The sequence below is a fragment of the Neophocaena asiaeorientalis genome, unplaced genomic scaffold (assembly GCF_003031525.2).
Source record: "Neophocaena asiaeorientalis asiaeorientalis breed wild unplaced genomic scaffold, Neophocaena_asiaeorientalis_V1.1 scaffold110, whole genome shotgun sequence".
NCBI classification, from domain to species: Eukaryota; Metazoa; Chordata; class Mammalia; order Artiodactyla; family Phocoenidae; genus Neophocaena; species Neophocaena asiaeorientalis.
Genome location: NW_020175053.1, coordinates 2,922,101 through 2,945,134, shown reverse-complemented (window position 1 = coordinate 2,945,134; position 23,034 = coordinate 2,922,101). Strand labels below are relative to the sequence as shown.

The window sequence follows — 23,034 nt, the reverse complement described above, 5'->3', positions numbered from 1 at the left end:
ACCCGGGGGGAGGCGGTGAGGACAGGGCCAGGCCGCCCTGCTCAGGCAACCCCTCCAGTTTAAGAGAAGTACAGTAAAATGAATTACCAAGAAAGGGAACACGCAAGCCCACTGACCCTGCGTGTGGATGTCACATTCCTACGAGAGTTTCCGGGGACTTTCTCTCCATCTCTGGGCGTCCAGTGCTGTGGGGTGAACTGCGTCCCCCAGAAAGATCTGCTCAATGGGACTTCCCTGGTGGCGCAGTGGTTAAGACTCTGCGCTCCCAATGCAGGGGGCCCGGGTTCAATCCCTGGTCAGGGAACTAGATCCCACATGCCGCAACTAAGGAGCCCACCTTCCGCAGTTAAGACCCGGCGCAACCAAATAAGTAAATAAATAAATAGATCTGGTCAATCCTAACCCCCATACCTGTGCATGGACCCTTAACTGGAAACGGGGTCTTTGCAGATGTCACTGAGGTAAGATGCGATCACCTGGACGAGGGTAGGTCCTAATCCAGCGTGACTGGTGTCCTCGTTAGAGGAGCAGAGTCAGAGAGACAGAGAGAGAGAGAGAGAGAGGGAGGGAGGGAAAGAGAACAGCTTGTGGGGCGCGGACACATAGGGGAAGATGTCTTTGTGAGGACGGAGGCAGAGACGGCAGTTAGGCAGCTGAAGCCAGGGAGCCCGGGAGCAGAAGGGCAGAGAGGCCTGGACAGGCCCCCCCCAGAGCTTGCAGAGACGGCGTGGCCCTGTGACACCTTGATTCTAGACTCCACAACTGGGAGAGAATAAACTTCTGGTTTTTAAGCCAACACCCAGTTTGTGGCACTTTGTGATGGCAGCCCAGGGGTTCCTGGTACCCGTGTGGATTGGCAGCACCTGGGGACCCGCCAGGGAAGGTCTAAGGCTGTGGACTTAGTCACTCCAGAAAGCTGAGCATCCTCTCAGATTTCCACTGGGAAGAGCCAGGCCATTGCAGGACACTCGGGAAAATGACCGCTGTGATTATCAGTGGGCCCTAGGCAACAGTCGTCATGGAGAGAAGCGAACCTGCAAGTTTAGCCAGATTCCCAAGCTAAACCTGCAACTGGCTCCCAGCATTCAGCTGCTGTCTGCTTTCTCTGAGAACAGAACACCCCCCTTTTTTGCATTTACAGTGAACTCGGCGTTTTAAGTCTCTTAAGGACAGAGTTTCCCCACGGGAAGCCCAGAGAGGTCAGTCCAATTAAAAAAAAAATCCCATTGTAGGCACACCCAATCCTCAGGTATTTATTCATTACAACCAGATATCATGAGATAATTATGTTTAATCATCCCGCATCAATAACCCACATCCATCGCTCCAGGAGCTCTGGGCTCCACCACAGTGAGGACTCAGCTCTCCAGGGGTGGGGGGATGGTGAGCAAGCGTAGCGGCGGGGAGGTGCCAGCAGGGTCTGCAGCTCCTAAAAGCACCTTGGGAGAGAGACTTCCTTACGAGAAGGAAGACCACCAATTGACCCTCAACCTTATTTTACTCCAAAGAGGACAAGGAATCACGTGGGGGAGCACCCACTTTAGCATCTCCAGGGTTTTGTGGATTGGAATTACATGGGACGCCCCCCATCATGCCCCTCACCCTGGCCCAGAATAACAACGCCGTAACAGCAGTGACAGCCATGGCTGTATCCCCTAGGCAACCTAGACACGCCTCCCAACTCCTCATGACCACCTGCCTAGGGAGGGAGGCAGGAACGACCCCGATTAAAAAAGAAAATGCTGGCCCCCTAGGAAACATCAACTCCAGGGATGACTGGGGGGACAGGTCGAAAAAACATCTGCCAGGTGGGAAAACCAGTGCCATCACCCCTTTGGCTACGCACAGCATGCTGCCTCCTTACATCTGCCTCATGCTACCTGCGATAAACTTGCCAATCAACCCTCTCTTCATTTCTTCAGAACACAGACATGTAAAAGTATATAATACAAGACAAGGTTCCAGGTCCAACCCTGAGAGGGCAGCCGGTTAGCTCTGAACGGAGCTGAAGACACGTGACTAACAGACCACTCTACTAATACACTCCAGCAGCCCGTCAACAGGTGAGACATTCCCCCTCCTGGCAGCGGTTCCCAGGCAAGAGCAGAGGTCAGAGTCCACTGGGTGTTTTTTCACAAACACACACCACACTTCAGGATTCACTTATCAGAATAGGGGGAAAAGGGTGTACAGTTTGCAAAAGGTCCCTGATAACGGGCAGACTTGCTCTAAGAAACAATTCAACGGGTCATCCACCTGGGGAAATGAGAAAAGCTCCACTCACACCCTACCTCACAGCTAAATCCTATCTGGGTGAAGAACCTAATTGTGAAAGTTGGCAAACCTATAAAAAATTATAGGAAAATAGGTTCATGACCTAATTGTGAAAGTTGGCAAACCTATAAAAAATTATAGGAAAATAGGTTCATGACCTAATTGTGAAAGTTGGCAAACCTATAAAAAATTATAGGAAAATAGGTTCATGACCCGGGAGCATGTGCCATAAAGGAGAAGACTGATCGATTTAACCACATTAAAATGTAAACTTCTGTTCATCAAAAGATATTACCCAAAAGATGAGAACGACACACCACAAACCAGAAGATGACACTTCATAGCATTTGCAAGCTAAAACCATAAGGATATATCATTTCATTCAGCAGATGGCAAAAAGTCTGACCATACAAGAGTTGGCCCAGACATGCATAATGAAATTTTCATAAATTGCTGGTTAGGTATAAGCTATTACAACCACTTTGATAAACCATTTGGCATTTCTTAGTAAAATGGAACATATGCAAAGGACTTAAATAGACATTTGTCCAAAGGAGAGACACAGATGGCCAACAGGCACATGAAAAGATGCTCAGCATCACCAGTCATTATGGAAACTCAGGTCAAAACCACCATGAGATACCTTTTAACACCCATTAGGACGGATGCTATGAAAAAATTAGAAAATAACAAGTGTTGGTGAGGATGTGGATAAACTGGAACTCCTTGTGCATAGCTGATGGAATGTAAGAGAGTTCAGCCATTGTGGAAAAGAACAGAGGGCCCTCAAAACATTAAAAATAGAATTACCATCTGATCCAGAAATTCCACTTCTGAGTATGTACTCCAGAAGAATTGAAAGTAGGACTTGAAGAGATATTTGTAAACCCATGTTCATAGCAATATTGTTCACAAGAGCCAAGAGGTGAAAGCAACGCAAGTGTCTGACAGATTAATGGGTAAGCAAAATGTGGTCAATACACACAATAGAATATTATCTAGCTTTAACAAGGAAGGAAATTCCGACATGCGTTATAACACGCGTGAACCTCAGGACATCATGCTAAGAAAAATAAGCCAGTCATAAAAGGACAAATATTGCATGATTCCACTTATATGAGGGACCTAGAGTAGCCAAATTCATAGAGACAGAAAGTAGAATGGTGGCTGCTAAGGGCTTGGAAGGAGGGAGAATAGGAAGTTCGTGTTTGATGGGTACAGAGTTTCAGTTTTGTAAGATGAAAAAATGCTCTGGAGATGGATGTTGGCGATGGTAGCACAATGATGTGAATGAACTTCATGTCACTGAACTGTGCACCAAAAAACGGTCAAAATGGTAAACGTTACATTATGTATATTTTGCCACAATTTTTAAACAATAAAAATAACAAATTGAACACGTACACATCCTATAGCCCAGCACACCTCCTCTTAGGAATATACATTGGAGAAGTTATGACACACAGGAATGGGGAGATGTCGAGGCACATTTTTATAACTGGTTAATATATATCTATTATAGCTATTATATATATTTTATATATATATATAACCACATATATATAACTATATATAGTTATAACTATATATAGTTATATATATGTGGTTATATATATATATAAAATATATATAATAGCTATAATAGATATATATTAACCAGTTATAAAAATGTGCCTCGACATCTCCCCATTCCTGTGTGTCATAACTTCTCCAATGTATATTCCTAAGAGGAGGTGTGCTGGGCTATAGGATGTGTACGTGTTCAATTTGTTATTTTTATTGTTTAAAAATTGTGGCAAAATATTTATAGTTATAACTATATATAGTTAGTTATATAGTTATAACTAGTTATAACTATATAACTAAATATATATAACTATATATATTATAGTTATTATATATATATATTATATATATTCTGGTTAATATATATAATAACCAGAAACACGGTTTTATAATAACGAGAAGCAACCAAACAACCCAAAAGACAAGAGGAGAAATCCAGACAGTGCCCGTAACAAAGAGCAGTGACAATGAATAAACTACAGCTACCTGCATCAGCATGGATGAATATCAAAACTGTACCATCCAGTGATATCATATGTCACAGAAGACTACAGTATGACTCCATTCCATTGCTTATTCAAAAATGAGCAAGACTAGGGTTTCCCTGGTGGCAGAGTGGTTGAGAGTCCACCTGCCGTCCCCAAAAAAAAAAAAAAAAAAAAAAAAAAAAAAAAGCGAAACTAAACAATATACCTCAGGAAACACGAAAAACCTCAAATCAACAACCTAACCTTACACCTGAAGCAACTAGAGAAAGAACAACAAACCAAACCCAAAGTTAGTAGAAGGAAAGAAATCATAAAGATCAGAGCAGAAATAAATGAAATAAAGACAAAGAAAATAGAAAAGATCAATGAAACCAAAAGCCAGTTCTTTGAAAAGAAAAACAAAATTGATATAACTTTAGCCAGACTCATCAAGAAAAAAAAGGGAGAGGGCTCAATTCAATAAAATTAGAAATGAACAAGGAGAAGTTATAACAGACACTACAGCAAAACAAAGGATCATAAGAGACTACTACAAGTAGCTATATGCCAATAAAATAGACAATCTAGAAGAAATGAAAAAATTCTTAGAAAGGTACAGTCTCCCAAGACTGAACCAGGAAGAAATACAAAATATGAACAGACCAATCACAAGTAATGAAACTGAAACTGTGATTAAAACACTCCCAACCAGAGTGAAGTAAGTCAGAAAAACAAATATTGTATATTAACGCATATATGTGGAACCTAGAAAATGGTACAGATGAACCAGTTTTCAGAGAAGTTGAGACACAGATGTAGAGAATAAACGTATGAACACCAAGGGGAAAGCAGTGGGGGGGTGGGGGTGGGATGAATTGGGAGATTGGGATTGACATATACACTGATGTGTATAAAATGTATGACTAATAATAAACATTTTTTTAGAAGTTGGCAAAAGCCTTCCCTTTTATTTTTAAAAATATCACGAATATCTAAGTTTATATGTAACTGCAAGTGGAACTATACAAAAATCTATGAAAAAGCTGGCATTTTTTAATTTGGCGTTACCTAGGTTAGAATATCAAATTTCCCAAAAGGGTAAAAAGAAAAAAAAACTCCCAACCAACAGAAGTCCAGAACCAGATGGCTTCACAGGCAAATTCTACCAAACATTTACAGAAGAGTTAACACCTATCCTTCTGAAACTATACCAAAAAATTGCAGAGGAAGGAACACTCGCAAACTCATTCTATGAGGCCACCATCACCCTGATACCAAAACCAGACAAAGATACAACAAAAAAAGAAAATTACAGGCCAATATCACTGACGAACATAGACGCAAAAATCCTCAACATAATACTAGCAAATGGAATCCAGCAGCACATTAAAAGGATCATACTCCACGATCAAGTGGGGTTTATCCCAGGGATGCGCGGATTTTTCAATATCCGCAAATCAATCAGTGTGATACACCACATCGACAAACTGAAGAATAAAAATCATATGATCCACTCAGTAGATGCAGAAAAGGCTTTTGAAAAAAATTCAACACCCACTTATGATCAAAACTCTCCAGAAAGTAGGCACAGAGGGAACATACCTCAACATACATGACATACCCACAGCTAACATCATACTCAATGGTGAAAAGCTGAAAGCATTTCCTCTAAGATTAGAAACAAGACAAGGATGTCCACTCTCACCACTTTTATTAAACATACTTTTGGAAGTCCTAGCCATGGCAATCAAAGAAGAAAAAGAAATAAAAGGAATCCAAATTGGAAAAGAAGTAAAACGGTCACTGTTTGCAGATGACACGATACTATACATAGACAATCCTAAAGATGCTACCAAAAAACTGCTAGAGCTCGTCCGTGAATTTGGTAAAGTTTCAGGGTACAAAATTAATACACAGCAATCTCTTGCATTCCTATACAGTAACAATGAAAGATCAGAAAGAGAAATTAAAGAAACACTCCCATTTACCATTGCATCACAAAGAATAAAATATCTAGGAATAAACCTACCTAAGGAGGCAAAGGCCTGTACTCTGAAAATTATAAGACAGTGATGAAAGAAATCAAAGATGACACAAACAGATGGAAAGATATACCATGTTCTTGGATTGGAAGAATCAATACTGTCAAAATGACTATACCACCCAAGGCACTCTACAGATTCAGTGCAATACCTATCAAATTACCAATGGCATTTTTCACAGAACTAGAACAAAAATTTTTTTAATTTGTATGGAGACACAAAAGACCCCAAGTAGCCAAAGCAATCTTTAAAAATGGAGCTGAAGGAATCAGGCTCCCCGACTTCAGACTATACTACAAAGCTACAGTCATCAAAACACTATGGTACCGGCACAAAAACAGAAATATAGATCAATGGAACAGTATAGAAAGCCCAAAAATAAACCCATACACCTATGGTCAATTAATCTATGACAAAGGAGGCAAGGCTAGACAATGGAGAAAAGACAGTCTCTTCAATAAATGGTGCTGGGAGAACTGGACAGCTGCATGTAAAGAATGTTCTAATTTCATTCTTTTAACACTATACACAAAAATAAACTCAAAATGGATTAAAGACCTAAATGTAAGACCTGATATTATAAAACTCTTAGAGGAAAACATAGAAAGAACACTCTGACATAAATTGCAGCAATATATTTTTTGATCTGTCTCCTAGAGTTATGGAAATAAAAACAAAAATAAACAGATGGGACCTAATTAAACTTAAAAGCAGGGGGCTTCCCTGGTGGCGCAGTGGTTGAGAGTCCGCCTGCCGATGCAGGGGACACGGGTTCATGTCCCAGTCCGGGAAGATCCCACGTGCTGTGGAGCGGCTGGGCCCATGAGCCATGGTCGCTGAGCCCGTGCGTCTGGAGCCTGTGCTCTGCAACGGGAGAGGCCACAACAGTGAGAGGCCCACGCACCGCAAAAAACAAAAAATTAAAAGCTTTTGCACAACAAAGAAAACCACGAACAAAACGAAAAGACAACACTCAGAATGGGAGAACATGTTTGCAAACGACGTGACTGACAAGGGATTAGTCTCCAAAATTTATGAACAGCTCATGCAGCTCAACATCAAAAGAAAACCCAATCAAAAAATGGGCAGAAGACCTAAACAGACATTTCTCCAAAGACATACAGATGGCCAAGAGGCACGTGAAAATGCCAACATCGCAACATGACGCTCAATATCGCTAATCATTAGAGAAATGCAAATCAAAACTACAATGAGATATCACCTCACACCAGTCAGAATAGCCATCAAAAAGTCTACAAACAGTAAATGCTGGAGAGGGTGTGGAGAAAAGGGACCCCTCCTACACTGTTGGTAGGAATGTAAATTGACACAACCACTATGGAAAACAGTAGAGAGGTTCCTTAAAAAACTAAAAATAGGACTACAATATGATCCAGCAATCCCACTCCTGGGCATGTATCTGGAGAAAACCATAATTCAAAGAGATACACGCACCCCAGTGTTCATTGCACCACTATTTATTACAGTAACCAAGACATGGAAGCAACTTAAATCTCCATCAACAGAGGAATGGATAAAGAAGATGCGGTACATATATACAATGGAATACTACTCAGCCATAAGAATAAAATAATGCCATTTGCAGCAACATAGAAGGACCTAGAGATTTATCATACTAAGTCAAACAGAGAAAGACAAATATCATATGACATCGCTTATATGCAGAATCTTAAAAAAATGATACAAATGAACTTAGTTACAAAACAGAAACAGACTCACAGAGTTAGGAAACAAACTTATGGTTACCAAAGGGAAAAGGTGGGGTGGAGGGATAAATTGGGAGTTTGGGATTGACATATACACACTGCTTTATTTCAAACAGATAACCAAGAAGGACCCACTGTATAGCACAGGGAACTCTGCTCAATATTCTGTAGTAACCTAAATGGGAAAAGAATTTGAAAAAGAATAGATACATGTGTATGTATAACTGAATCACTGCTGTACACCTGAAACTAATACAACATTGTTAATCAACTAGACTCCAATATAAAATAAAAATTAGAAGAAATAAACAATATACTTCTTTGGGATACAAACAGTTGGCAAACTATAAAGAAAAGGAAGGAAAAAATAGAATACAAGATAATGTTGACCTGAGGGTGACAGATTGTCTTAACATGGATGGTCAAACAAACTGGTAACATTATACTGTCTAAGATGAGTATTCTTTTTACTTTCTTCTTTAAATTTTACATATATTATATGTAATATATATAATGTATATATACATATATGTATACATATTTTAAATACATTATTTTTCTGTATAATATAGTTTGTAATGTTTTTTAAAAATAGTGTTTGCAAAAGATAACGAGTTTAGTTTACGACTGAGACGTTCCAAATCTCAAACCCTCTCACATATTAGGAGGCGATTTTGTCCCTCTGATCCTTTGTGAGCAGCCCAGACCTCTCCACAGCTCTTATCCCCTTGTGGATCATGGGATTAGTGGAGACCAAAGACCATGGCTGGACAAATTCTGTGGGTTGGCTGCCCTGTTCTGCGTCCTGCACAGACGTCAGAACAAGGGAACATATGGGGCTGGGTGGCGGAATGAGGGACTCTTCCGATTTTCAGTGCAGCCCAGCCCAGAGCCTTACAAAGATTAAAAGGAACAGAAAACAATATGTGAGGGCCCTGGTCTTTGACAAAGGGGCTGCTGTAGCTTTTCACAGAACCTGACAGATATTACACCAGGGTTCAAATGGGTCATACACATATCGGAGTTCATACATTCTTTTTTAAAGTATCCAAGCTTGTTTAAAAAAAAAAAAAAACAAAAAACAGACAGAAGAAACAAGACAGACAGAAGGAATGTGCCAAAGACAATAAAAGAAATACAGGATTCGGTCCCAAGAAACAGCAGGAGGTAGGGAGAGGAATGGGGACCAGGTGAAGTTTTCATCTTAGAATTTCCACATAAATCTTCTGATGTGTTTGAACTGGGCAATTTATCAATACAATAAAAAATCATGCTCTGAGGGGATGAGAAAAACATGGTGCCCCTTAGAGAAGGCAATCAGGAGTTACAAAAGTTGAAAAGGCTTGAAATACCAATGATACTGCAATCTTCCTTGAAAAAGGAACTTCTGGAAAATGTATTATTGCTCCATCACTGGAGGAAAATGTGAGCTGGCAGAATAGTATAACGGAAAAAGAACACCAGGCAGGAAACCGGCGATCTGTTACGGAGCTACACCCACCCAGCATGCGGTATGTGGTAGGAAGAGTATGGATGGGCTGGGCCCTCTGACACCTGGAGGTGTGAGATTCTCAGCTCTGCCACGTACCGGCTCTGTGACACAAGGGAGGCTGACAGAGGGCAGGCTTGTCAGCCATGAGCCTCGGTTTTCTTATCATTAAATTGGGAACATAAAAATGCCCACTTCAAAGGGCAGTCATGAAGATTAGACAAGCATTGGAAGCATTTAATACCCAGTGGTGCATCATAAATGTTGCGCCCCAGGCCTCAATTTCCCAACTATGCAATTGCAGGAAGGAATAAATGAGCTCTAGTCTCACCAGCTCTAAACTTGTTTCCCTGCTGTGGTAGGCAGAACAATTCCCTCCTCCCCACAAGGCCCGCTTCCTTAATCCATGGAACCTGCGAGACTGCATGACGCCATATGCCAAAGGGTAATTACAGCTGCTAATCATCTGACCTTCAAATAGGGAGACTCTCCTGAGTTACCCCAGTGGGGCTCCCTGTCATCAGGGTCCTTGGAAATGGAAGCAGGAGAGAGAATCCTGCCACTGCTGGATCTGAAGATGGAGGAAGAGGGTTTGAGTCCAGAAATGAGGATGTGCCTGGGGGCTGGAAAGGGCAAGGAAACGGATCCTCTCCTAGAGCCTCCAGAAAGGAACACAGTCCTGAAAAACCTTCATTTTAGCCAGCGAGTGACTTACTTCTGCTGCAGCCCCCCGGGGGGAGCTGGACAGGCAGCAATGGAAGCAGCTCGGAGCTGGGGCGAGGGAGCCTCCCCTGAAGAGCCTGGCCAGGCCCCGGGACACAGCTCCCAGCTCCTCCAGCCGGCCTGTTTCAAGAGCCATTTAACTCTCCATTAACCTGATGTGATGAGCGCAGAGAAATGAACTCCCGGCAGCAACCGCATCGCAATTTACGGCACCCGCTAACCGATGTGCGAGTTTCTGCTTACTTCCCTCACGCCCTTCCTCGCCGGTGGGTGCATCGGGCCCTCTCCTCTCGTCTCCTGCAGTTTTCTATTTAGCTGTTATTCCACTCACATTTCCCATCCCGCAGTCTTTTCTCGGTTGTGCAGTTTGCCGTCAGCACCCATATCATTTTTGCAGACCTGACCGAGGTTTCACAACAAAAATCCCAAGACCCTTCAACCTTCCACTCATCCCACTTCGAAATGCTCGCCAAAAGCAAGTATCCTCCCGCATGAGGCGTGCGGTGAGGAGACCACTCGGTTGCGTCTGTCCCATGGGGGTGATGAAACAGTTCCCCTCACAGGGGCTGAAAGGTGCAAATAAACCCAAGCATGAAGCACTATCTCGAAATGGCCATTATCTTATTTGTTAAGGATTTCTCATAGTTGAGCAGGTTTCCGCTTCCCTGAACGCAGTAAGAGAGCTCTAAAGACTGGACTTCCGTTAATGGAAAAAACAAGGCAGATGGAGGTGAGTGAGCAAAAGAGCAACATACAACTATTTCTTTACTAACTAATTACTAGGACACATTCGCCTCCAAACTCGCTCAGCAGAACAGGCTCCGGGAGACGCTCAGTTGTTTTCCAAGGAGATCGTTGTTTTAATAACCCAGAGACAAGCTACGTCACTCCCCCCTCCTCTTTACAATCACAGCCGTCGGGGGCGACCCTCCGTCCAGCACATCCACGTGCACACAGCCCTCCCTGACCAGACTTCACCAAGATAAATAATGCTCTCGTCCGTTCTTGAATTACTCTGACAGATGCTGGCGTGCATCTCTGGAACATGCGTCCTTAATAACAAGGGAAGAAACATCCCAGGCACAGACGCCACAGATACGCAGAGGGATTTCTACAGGAAGGCACGTTCATGCTCCTGGCAGGCAGCCCTCGGTCACTGCCTCTCCCCTACTGTGCACACACCCCAGTCCTGCCGGGGAACCTGCCTCCTGGCAGCACCCCTCTGCCGCCCCTTAGCGTTGCCCCCACCCCTAAGCTCCCACATTTCAGGGATGTTTCCTCAGATGCGCATGACAAGCACTGAAACCCACCAGTTCCAGGCTTCTGTGGTGTCTTCCACGAGTTAACTGGACCCCCGCTCCAACACAGCACCTGGTGCTGAGGTTTTCTTCTGTGATTTCTCACTCCGTGGAGCCCGGTCTGTGGATACGCTGTAGCGCTAGAGCCAAGCAGGGTAGAAGTTGGCCAAGAAGGAGTCGGTGAGCTTCCCTCCCAACTCTCAAAGCGCTGTGTGCTACTCATCCACGGACCAGGTCAGTCCAACCTGACTTGAAAAGGCAGCTCTTGGGCAGAATGTGTTCAGGGGCGGGGTGTTGCAGGGCAAGCTCACAAGAGGCAGCTCTAGTTTCCGTTCCAAAAGCAAAAGAAACACCATGCCTTCATTCTCTGCAAATGGTCCGCTAGATTTCCCAAATCTCCCAAGGTAGTTTTCTAATTATGTGTGTTTACTGGCCAACTTATCTCCAAATATTAAAGACTAGCTCCTCAAAAATCATGCTATCAACCCACGGGGCTTTGCATTAAGAGTACCTATAGTGCTGGGAAAACTGGACAGCTGTATGTAAAAGAAAGAAAATAGAACACTCCCTAACACCATACACAAAATAAACTCAAGATGGATTAAAGACCTAAATGTAAGACTGGCTGCTATACAACTCCTAGAGGAAAACAGAACACTTTTTGACATAAATCACAGCAACATCTTTTTGGATCTGCCTCCGAGAATAGCAGAAATAAAAACAGAAATAAACAAATGGGACCTAATTAAGCTTAAAAGCTTTTGCACAGCAAAGGAAACCATAAAGAAAATAAAAAGACAACCTACAGAATGGGAGAAAATATTTGCAAATGATGCAACCAACAAGGGATTAATCTCCAAAATATAAAAACAGCTCATACAGCTCAATATCAAAAAAAAAAACCAACCCAATCAAAAAGCGGGCAGAAGACCTAAATAGACATTTCTCCGAAGAAGACATAGAGATGGCCAAAAGGTACATGAAAAGATGCTCAACACTGCTACTTATTAGAGAAATGCAAATCAAAACTACAATGAGGTACCACCCCACACCGGTCAGAATGGCCATCATCAAAAAGTCTACAGATAATAAATGCTGGAGAGGGTGTGGAGAAAAGGGAACCCTCCTACACCGTTGGTGGGAATGCAAATTGGTGCAGCCACTATGGAGAACAGTATGAAGGTTCCTTAAAAAACTAAAATAGAGCTACCATATGATCCCACAATCCCACTCCTGGGCATATATCCAGAGAAAACCGTAACTTGAAAAGATACATGCACCCCAATGTTCACTGCAGCACTATTTACAATAGCCAGGACATGGAAACAGCCTAAGTGTCCATCCACAGATGAATGGATAAAGAAGATGTGCTGTGTGTGTGTGTGTGTGTGTATAGATATATATACATACAATGGAATATTACTCAGTCATAAAAAAGACTAAAATAATGCCATTTCCAGTAACATGGATGGACCTAGACATTATCATACTAAGTGAAGTAAGCCAGACAAAGACAAATATCATGATATTGCTTATATGTGGAATCTAAAAAAAAGATACAAAAGAACATATATACAAAACAGAAATAGACCCACACACACAGAAAACAAACTCATGGTTACCAAAGGGGAAAGGACTGGGAGGGATAAATCAGGAGTTTGGGATTAACCGATACACACTACTATATATAAAATAGATAACCAACAAGAACCTACTGTACAGCACAGGGAACTATATGCATTCTTTTTAAATAACCTATAATGGGAAAGAATCTGAAAAAGAATATACATATATACACATACACATATGCGTATATATACATATATAACTGAATCATTTTGCTGTACACCTGAAACTAACACAACACTGTAACTCAACTATACTTCAATTAAAAAATAAATTAAAAAGAGCACCTATAAAAAATAACTTTGCAAGAGAAAACCAAAATCGCCTACTCGCTCACTCTGAGTTTCCTACTTTAAACTGGGGACAAAAATACATCTGTAAGACCCATAAATGCAAAGACTTCTTAGTATATAGAGTAACTTAGCTAGAACGACAATATTGCGCTCCAGCAAATGGTTAATGCATAAAATTATCGTTTAAAAACTGCACTAGTGGGGGCTTCTCTGGTGGCGCAGTGGTTTAGAGTCCGCCTGCCAACGCAGGGGACGCGGGTTCATGCCCCGGTCCGGGAGGATCCCACGTGCCGCAGAGCGGCTGGGCCCGTGAGCCATGGCCGCTGAGCCTGCGCATCCGGAGCCTGTGCTCCGCAACGGGAGAGGCCGCGGCAGTGAGAGGCCCGCGTACTGCAAAACAAACAACAATAAAAACTGCACTAGTAAACTCAGAGCAGAGGGTTCCGAAGCTTTTTAGTTGGATGGCGGTGGCGGCTCCAGTGAACAGCTACAGACAGAAAGGAAAGTCCTCCAGTATGGAAAGGGAGACAAGGCAAAACGTTTTTGGAGGGAAATGCTGTTGACTATGAAACTGACTAAAACTGTTATTTCATGAAGAGCATTCGAGGTGAAATAAGAAAATTGAAATATATTTATTCTTTTAGACCAATGCACTCCAGTAAGATTTACACGGTGGCTGCCTCAGAGAGCCTGTGTTTCGGGGAAACAGATCTTCACTTCCAGAAGCTCCGACTGAGACCATCTGTTACCAGTCTCTGCGCCATCAGCTATGCCTGCCAGACACTGCCGGGCAACTGGACCCAGACATCAGCAAACATACCCTGAGCTAGACAGGCTGGGCCACCACAATCAATAAGAAATGAGAACACATTGCAAGTCCCAAGGTGGATAAATAAGAAGAAATCCACATATAGGACATTTGTTCTGAGTAAATCCTGAGTTCTCATCAGAAGAAAAAATATATTTTTTGATTTAATTTTGTATTTATATGAGGTGATGCGTGTTTACTAAACTTACTGTGATAATCATTTAATGATATATGAAACTTTGGGGGCAAATAAGTGGGGTAGGCTCGGCTATATGCCTCAATGAGGCCCTGGCGTGGCTCCGAGGCTCCACCAGCTCATGATTTCTATGGAATCCAGCAACAGGGAAGACAGAATGGAGGAGACATGGGACTGACGGTGCTGGTCCCCTGACCTCCAAGAATGGGTGCTCCAGCCTGCTGGCAACGGGACTTCTAAAATGACAAATATGTCTGGAAGGCTGTGGTCCAAGGCCATTTTTGCTGACTATAAGCAGGGTCTATGGAACCAGAGGGAGCACACAGCTCTCCTGAAAACTGATGGTGTATATGCTCAAGATGAAACTGATTTCTATCTAGGCAAGAGATGTGCTTATATGTGCAGAGCAAAGAACAACACAGTAACTCCTGGTGGAAAATCTAAAACCAGAGTAATCTGGGGAAAGATAACTCGCACTCATGGAAACAGTGGCATGGTTCATGCCAAATTTGGAAGCAACCTTCCTGCTGACGCCACTGGACACAGAATCCGTGTGATGCTGTACCCTTCAAGGATTTAAACTTATTGAAAAGTAGATAAAACTGTGGATTTGTTCTCTTGTAAAAAATAAATGATATAAGTCAAATCATTATGCTGTACACCTTAAACTTATACAACGCTGCATGTCAATTATATCTCATTAAAACTAAAATAAAAGTTACAAAAAAAAAGAAATCCACATCAAGATGAATCACTGCATGTGAAACTGCAGTGGTAACAAGAAAAACTTAAAAGGAACCAGAGGGAAAGTCAGATTACCAGCAAAGAACAACAGTTAGGCTGACAGTTGCTACAACAGCAACAGGTATCAAAAAATAATGGAATTGTATCTTTAGAAGCGCTGAGGGAAACAACTGTTAACCTAAAATTCTCTACCCAATTAAATTACCATTTGAGAGTATTTTTTAGATAGACAGGGGCCTCTGTGCAGAGATTATCTCCTACTTATGCTTACTGAAATAACCCTAAATGCATCCCAGCAAGTAGTAACAGAACCTGGAAGGAAAATGGTACCCAAAGTTGGTAAATTTAGATGTAAAAGGTGAATCAGCATAAGTACTTACAATTAAAATAAAATGGACCTTAAAATGGGGTAGCAGGGATTTGACACTAAATTATTTTCAGCAAGTCACAGTGTCAGAAGGAGTCTGTGTCCTTCAGGAGAATGGTAAATGCACTTTTACGTATGTTTGTTAAAATTTGCAAAGAACAGAGATATAAATTCTAAACCAACAGAGAGAGAATTAAAAAAACAAGCCCTGTATTTTTGATGGAATGCAGGAAGGTTAAAAAAAAGAAGAAAAAACATGGTGGCAGGAAAAGTAGTAAATAACATAGCAGAGCAAGTCCAACTCTAAGTGCAATCACAGTAACTCTAAATGGAACAAACTCACTTATTAAGATAAACATGGATTACCTCTCACACACACTCAGCCTTAAACTGCTTAAAACATGACACAGAAAAGTTGAGAACAAAAAAGTAAAAACATTATACCAGCAAACAACACTGCAAAGAAAGCCGATGTAGCAATATTGGTACAATGTGATAGTGAGAGCAGCATCAGACACGTTGGAATCCAAGGCAAAAGCACTAACAGAGATAATGCATTTAATAACAGAAGAACCACCTACCAAGTATGATAATCATGAATTTTTATGCACCCAATAATAAAGTAGCGAACACTTTCCCAAACCAAATTCACTTCATTCTGCTGAAATGGCCCCAAAAACAAGAGACAAGAAAGCCAACCCACTGGTCAGATGGGCCCACTGGTGGGACATACCATGGCCTTGAGTGAGTTTGACCATTATAAAAGAATGCTTATTTTAATTACAGAAATGAGACTATTTGGGGGAGTTAAAAGTGAACAGAAGGCTATGTATTATTCAAGAGTGACCACAGAAATTATAGATCTAGATTTCATTTAAGAAGCAAGGGAGGACTAGACTCATAAGATAAATTAGAATTAGGCAATTGTGGGGAGAAATCAACTATTTTATGTTTTCCCTACTGAGTCCCATTTGTTTAACGTAAAAGTCATATTTTTATATACATTAAATTCAACAGTGTCCTTTTATTCCCTTTTCAAAAATTAAGAAGAAAATTTTTGGCCTCGCCACGAGGCATGTGGGATCTTAGTTCCCCAGCCAGGGATCAAACCCGCGCCCCTTGTAGTGAAAGCATGCTGGACCACCAGGGAAGTCCCAAGAGTGTCCTTCTCCTGACAATGTGTTCAGTTGAATGAAACAAAGTCCCAGTGCTCGGGTGGGTGGTTTCAAAGTCCCCATGAGAGGCTCAGAGGCTACCAGGAGGACAGGAGAGACTGACCACACAGCCACCCTGCCCCCTAATGCGGGTTCCTGTCCCGCTGTCACCTGGAGAACCAGAGTCACACACAAACAACACAATCCACAACAGCTACAAGTGTGCACGCTGCAGATGAGCGAAAGAGGGAAAGGATAGAAGAGCAAAAAGACAACTAAAGGGGCAGTGAGGGGCAGAGCAAATTTGACGAGTGGCAGGTTCTAACGAACCTGAGAGAGATGAATTCCACTGTCATGAGCAGGATGGAATCCCGCCTGTGATGTGCTTTAGGAAAACTATAACTAACGGCCAGGAAGCCCCATGGTCATGGCCCTTTACGACTGCTGTGGTCATAAACACACAACTCGAGGCTGGGCACCGACTCACGCCCGAGGGCAGTTACACGCTGCCGCCCGGCGTCTGGGCCTCTGCTTCGATGGAAAGAGGTCACTCCAAGGCCTCCTCTTCCCCAAACGCCCGTCCTGCAAACTCTTATTTTACCCTTCGTCAATCTCACCAACCCACAGCTCCACTCCTAGGTGGGAACTATTTAGCTACAATTACAGAGATGCTCCAGACACAACATCCTCCCAGGGCAGTGACGGCAGCTGCTCTAAAAGCACCGGGAAGTTTTACAAAACACAGATGCCTGAGAAACAGAACACCACCAACCCCTCAGATGCCTGGGTCCCACCCCCAGATGTTCTGACACAACCGGCCAGAGGGTAGCCTGGCATCTGGGTTTGTAACCTCCCCAGGGATTCTTCTATCAGGCAGCTGGGGCGAGTGTCACAGGGTTCAAGGGCTCGTCCTCGGCACGGTTTTACAAGACCCCTCTCACCTCCTAATAAAAGCCGAGGAGCAGGGAGCACACCGTATTCCCTGCTCTGAGCACTGCCGGTTTCTAATCCTCCTGCAAAGACCCAAACGTCTACCCTCCCACCTTCCCATTTCAAAGGGCACCTCTGAAGATGTTTGTCAAGAGGTTGAGAGCAAAGGCGAACGAGCAGTGTCTGCTTTCTGCACATCTTGTCACCAGCCTGCCCCTGGGGAAAATCTAATAATTAGCCGAGCTCAGACTTCACTGGGGAGGCTCAGCGGTGTGTGTGTGTGTGTGTGTGTCTGTGTGTGTGTGTCTGTGTGTGTGTGTGTGCGCCCGCCCGTACAGGGCGAGGAGGGACACGAGAAGGCTTCCGAAGGTACCAGAACAGCCTATGCAGCCCCTCACAATCATGTCAAACCATACCTCCCTCAAGAGGAAGAACACGACTCCACTGTCAAGGCCAGGGGCACGTGGACAGCACCACATGCCCATCTGGTTGCAGGGATGCTTCCCTCCGAAGCTCCAGGGGAGCTGGGGGAGAGATGTCGGGCCAGACTGTGCACGTGGTCTCTCTCTCCCAGCCGGTGGTGCTCAACTGGGGGTAACTTGGGGCCCCTCCCTTCCCGGGGACACTTGGCTTTGCCCATAGACACTGGCACAAATGGAGGGTTGTTACTGGCATCCAGTGGGTGGAGGCCAGAGAGGCTGTTACGCATCCTACAGGGCACAGAGTGGCCTCCCGCGGCAAAGAGTTATCCAGCCCAAAACACCCGCAGAGCCGAGGCTGAGAAACCATCTCTGAGCGATGGCTCAGCAGTGACTTGTCGTGCAATCCCAATGTGCAATGTTTTACGACAATGTGAGGGTTATGCGACACCTGGGCCCCATCACGTAGTGACCTGGTGTAAAAATAAATCCAAACCCAAACCCTACACAAGAGAACCCTTGGAAACAACAAGAAACTCCCAGCGACACTTCAAAGTTGAAAAGGAAGCGAGCGGCCCAACCATGGACTCAGTTGGCCAGAAGGAAAGCATCTCATTTCACCCAGAGAAGTTCCTACGACTCCTCCAGGAGGAGCGTGTAAAGCTCTCGATCATTAAGAGTGTTTTAAACACACGCATTAGACCCAGACAGACAGGCACTTGTTGCATAAAATTACATCATCTTTAAACTGTCCTATTTGCTAGGAACCACAAAAATAATGGAGGATTTTTCAGAAGTGACTTTGTTTCACTCATGAAAAACATTTTTGCTAAACCCCGTGAATAAGCACAGATGATGGAACATCCACAAGCCTCTTCGCAGCCCCCTCCCCCCCTCCCAGCGCCTTGACCAATAGTCCTGGGGCGGGGGGTATGGAAACGGTACCCGGTGCCGCAACGTACCACCCCTGGTTTCCCCCAAACAGCTCCCTCCGGCTCCCAGACCTGCTCAGACTATGGAGAGACCTCCAGCCGGAAGAGGGGAAGCCGCGTGAGACGGGCAAACAACCACCAAGAGGCTACTCCAACTGCTCAGGGTTAAATCATCCACACAAGTATGGGCTTGGTGAGTAAATACAGCTTTGCCTGGGCTCCCAGCGTCCAAAGCTGAAGAACATCTATGCTCAAACACCAACCACCTGATGAACGTTTCTGTGTTTTGGACATTCCCTTGTCCCAGTCAACCTGCTGTGGGTCACAAAAAAGAACATCTGTGATGCTGGGGGACAAATGAGAACCAAGCCTCCCACACAAGCCTTCTCTCAGCACAGGAACTGACCAGCCCAAGGCGAAGCACCCTGGAGGCTCAAGGTCTCTCTCTCATTTCTCCCAGGCTCATCCTTATGTCAGGGACTCAAATGCTGGCAATCAACTGCTCAACAGCAAGACGTTCTGCACAGATGCGTAACTATATACACAGCTTGGCGTCTTTTCAATGCTGAATAATTTCTGACGACTGAAGGGGAAAAATGAAAACAGCTTCTTTGGCCCATGATCATACCACTCAATGTCTGATGGTTCTCACGTGAGTCAGAGAAATGCCAAGACAGTGTAGTCGGGAAAGAGTCATACCGGGCAGCATCTTCTAAGCATTTCTATTTCTCTGGCTCTTGATTCTGCATTTGAGGATAAAAGTTATCCAAATCATATGACGTCACTAACACCACGTACAGTGTATAAATTTCACAGACCACCCCCCCCCAGCATCAAATGTAAATTTTGAAAAGAGAAGTGTTGTTTATTCCCGCATTACAAACTGGATGCGGTTAACTGTCTGGCGGAGTTTAAATTATCCAGAAATACGTGCTATGGCTACATATATATATATCTTTTGGCCGTGCCGTGCAGCATGCGGGATCTTAGCTCCCCGACCAGGGTGTGGAGCCTGTGCCCCCTGCAGTGGAAGCGCAGAGTCTTACCCACTGGACCGCCAGGGAAGTCCCTCTGGCTACAGTTTAATTCTTTTTTAAGAAAAGCCACATGAACTGTGTCTGTGTCACTGAAATTCACAAGCTCCTTATTTTAACAGCAGATGACAGGCTGACAGCCGCCCTCCACAGTATAAAAGATTCCCACGTGCCAGGACAGACCACGCTGAGGGCAGAGGAAGGGCTGGGTCTTACATCTCTGGGGGGAGTGAGTGTGGCCTGAAGCTGATGGCCGCTCACACAGCATCGCTGCTTCTGCCTGAAAGGCCATCTGGGCACCCACAGTGATAACAGGAAACAGGCAGAGAGGAGGCTGCCCGCTCACAGGGACAACCGGGTGTGGCACGACCCCAGCGAGGGACCCCCTGAACCTCAGAGCTAACAAAACAGGGCGATCTGATGGCCCTCAGTCGTCATCAAAACATTAATACTTGACCTCACCTGGAATCTCAGGTCTGTATGAACTGTCCTGAGGCGATCACTTACAGAGTCAGAAATTCCCCGCCAAGAGATTTTAAGATAATGTTATAGCTCTTTCTCAAGATAAAGATGACAAAACCTTCACTCATTCAACAAATATTTACTGAGTGCTTGACAAGGGCAAGGACGTGCAGACACACATATATACCAGATAAATCGGAGATGTGAGATCCGAAATGCCACTGAGGGATCCCGTGAGACCCTCAAACTGCAGGCTGGAGTAGACACCTACCAAGGAAGCACTTTCGAGATTTATACAGCTGAGTAATCGAAGCTATGTGGGCAGAGATCAACAGAGCAGAACTGCACCCAGAAATAGACCTACACACATACGTCCCCTGATTTCTGACAAAGGTACTCAATGGAGCAAAGACAGCCTTTTCAAGAAATGGTACCAGAACTGGAGGCCCATAGGCAGAAAATGAACCTTGACCTGAGTCTCACACCTTATACAAAAATGAACTCAGAACGGACACCATGGATTGAAATGTAAAACGTAAAACTGTAAAACTTAACCCCACCCCCAAAAAACCACAGGAGAAAATATTCAGAATCTAGGTCTAGGCAGAGCTCTGAGAATTGATACCATAAAAGGAAATATTTATAAATTGAACTTCATCAAAATTAAACATTTGCCCTGGGGAAGACCCTGCTGAAAGGATGGAAGACAAACTGCAGAGCGGGAGAAAATACTTGTAAACCATTTATCTGACCAAGTATCTAGAAGAACTCCCCAAACTCAGCAGTTTAAAAAAAAAAAAAAACACACACAACAGTAAAATAAGCAATCTAATTAGAAAATGGGCAAAAGACATGAAGATGCCAAAGAGGACACACAGGTGGCAAATATGGCCTGAAAAGTTATCCAACATCATTAGCCATTAGGGAAATGCACATTAAAACCACAAAGAGATATCACCTATCAGAATGGCCAAAATGAAGTGACAACAGCAAATGCCAGTGAGGACGCAGAGCAGTGGAGCACTTGCGCATGCCTGGTGAGAACATTAAGTGGTGCAGCCACTCTAGAAAACAGTTGGGCACGTTCTTAAAAAAAAAAAAAAAAACGCAACTACCATGTGACCCAGGAACTGAGCATTTATCCCAGAGAAATGAAGGCTGACGTTCCCACAAAAACCTGCACACAGACGTTCACGGCAACTTTATTCATAACCGCCCTAACCTGGAAACGACCCAGATGTCCTTCAACCAGACTGGTTAAGCCCCCTGTGGTGCATGGTCACCGTGGACCACTCCTCAGCTAAAAAGACGCTGGACTTCCCCGGTAGAGCAGCGCTTAAGAATCCGCCTGCCAACACAGGGGACACAGGTTTAAGCCCTGGTCCGGGAAGATCCCACATGCCGCGGAGCAACTAAGCCTGTGCGCCACAACTACCGAGCCTGCGAGCCACAACTACTGAGCCCGCGTGCTGCAAGCACTGAAGCCCCCACGCCTAGGGTCTGTGCTCCGCAACAAGAGAAGCCACCACAATGAGAAGCCCGTGCACCGCAACAAAGAGTAGCCCTCGCTTGTCGCAACTAGAGAAAGCCCACATGCAGCAACAAAGACTCAATGCAACCAAAAATAATTTTTTTTTTTAAAAAAGGGGACTTAAGAGTAGCCCTCGCTTGTCGCAACTAGAGAAAGCCCACACGCAGCAACAAAGACTCAATGCAACCAAAAATAATTTTTTTTAAAAAAGGGGACTTCCCTGGGGGCACAGTGGTTAAGAATCTGCCTGCCAATGCAGGGGACACGGGTTTGAGCCCTGGTCTGGGAGGATTCCACATGCTGCGGAGCAACTAAGCCCGTGCGCCACAACTGCTGAGCCTGCGCACCTAGAGCCCGTGCTCCACAACAAAAGAAGCCACCGCAGTGAGAAGCCCACGCACCGCAATGAAGACTAGACCCTGCTCACCACAACTAAAGCCCGCACACAGCAATAAAGACCCGACGCAGTGAAAAATAAATTTTAAAAAATTTTAATTTAAAAAAAAAGCACAGACCACAGATGTGTCCACAACCTGGGCACATCTCCAGAGAATGCTGCTGAGTGAAAAAAGCCAGTCCCCAAAGGTTACACAGTGTGACTCCATTTGTCATATTCCTGAAATGACACAATTATAGAAACAGAGACCACAGCAGTGGGTGCCAGGGGTGCAGGATGGGAGCTAGGACAGGAGGGAAGCGGGTGCGGCCATAAAAGATCAACGTGAGGGATTCCTGTGGTGATAGGACCGTTCTGTAGCTTGACTGAACCCATGTGCTATCCTAGTTGTGAGATCATACCAGAGTTTTACGTTAATAAAACTTGGGGAAGGGACTTCCTTGGCAGTCTAGTGGTTAAGACTCTGCGCTTCGCATGAGTTCGATCATGCAAAGGGGGCATAGGTTCAATCCCTGGTTAGGGAACTAAGATCCTGCACGCCCTGCAGTGCGGCCG

General features: G+C 44.1%; 1 protein-coding gene and 1 pseudogene across 5 annotated transcripts in view; one reads left to right on the top strand and one right to left on the bottom strand.

Moving 5' to 3' along the window:
* MTCL1 (microtubule crosslinking factor 1) overlaps positions 1 to 23,034 on the bottom strand; it is a 119,568-nt gene that overhangs the window by 74,479 nt on the left and 22,055 nt on the right. For 3 of the 5 annotated variants that reach the window (XM_024763806.1, XM_024763809.1, XM_024763812.1), the window contains exon 1: positions 11,599 to 11,819. The exons of the other annotated variants lie outside the window; for them this stretch is intronic. The gene's annotated coding sequence lies outside the window, so the exon portion shown is untranslated. Of the gene's footprint in view, positions 1 to 11,598; positions 11,820 to 23,034 lie in introns of those variants that run through there. 5 annotated transcript variants of the gene reach the window in all.
* On the top strand, positions 14,760 to 15,089 carry LOC112412230 (60S ribosomal protein L35a pseudogene; annotated as a pseudogene).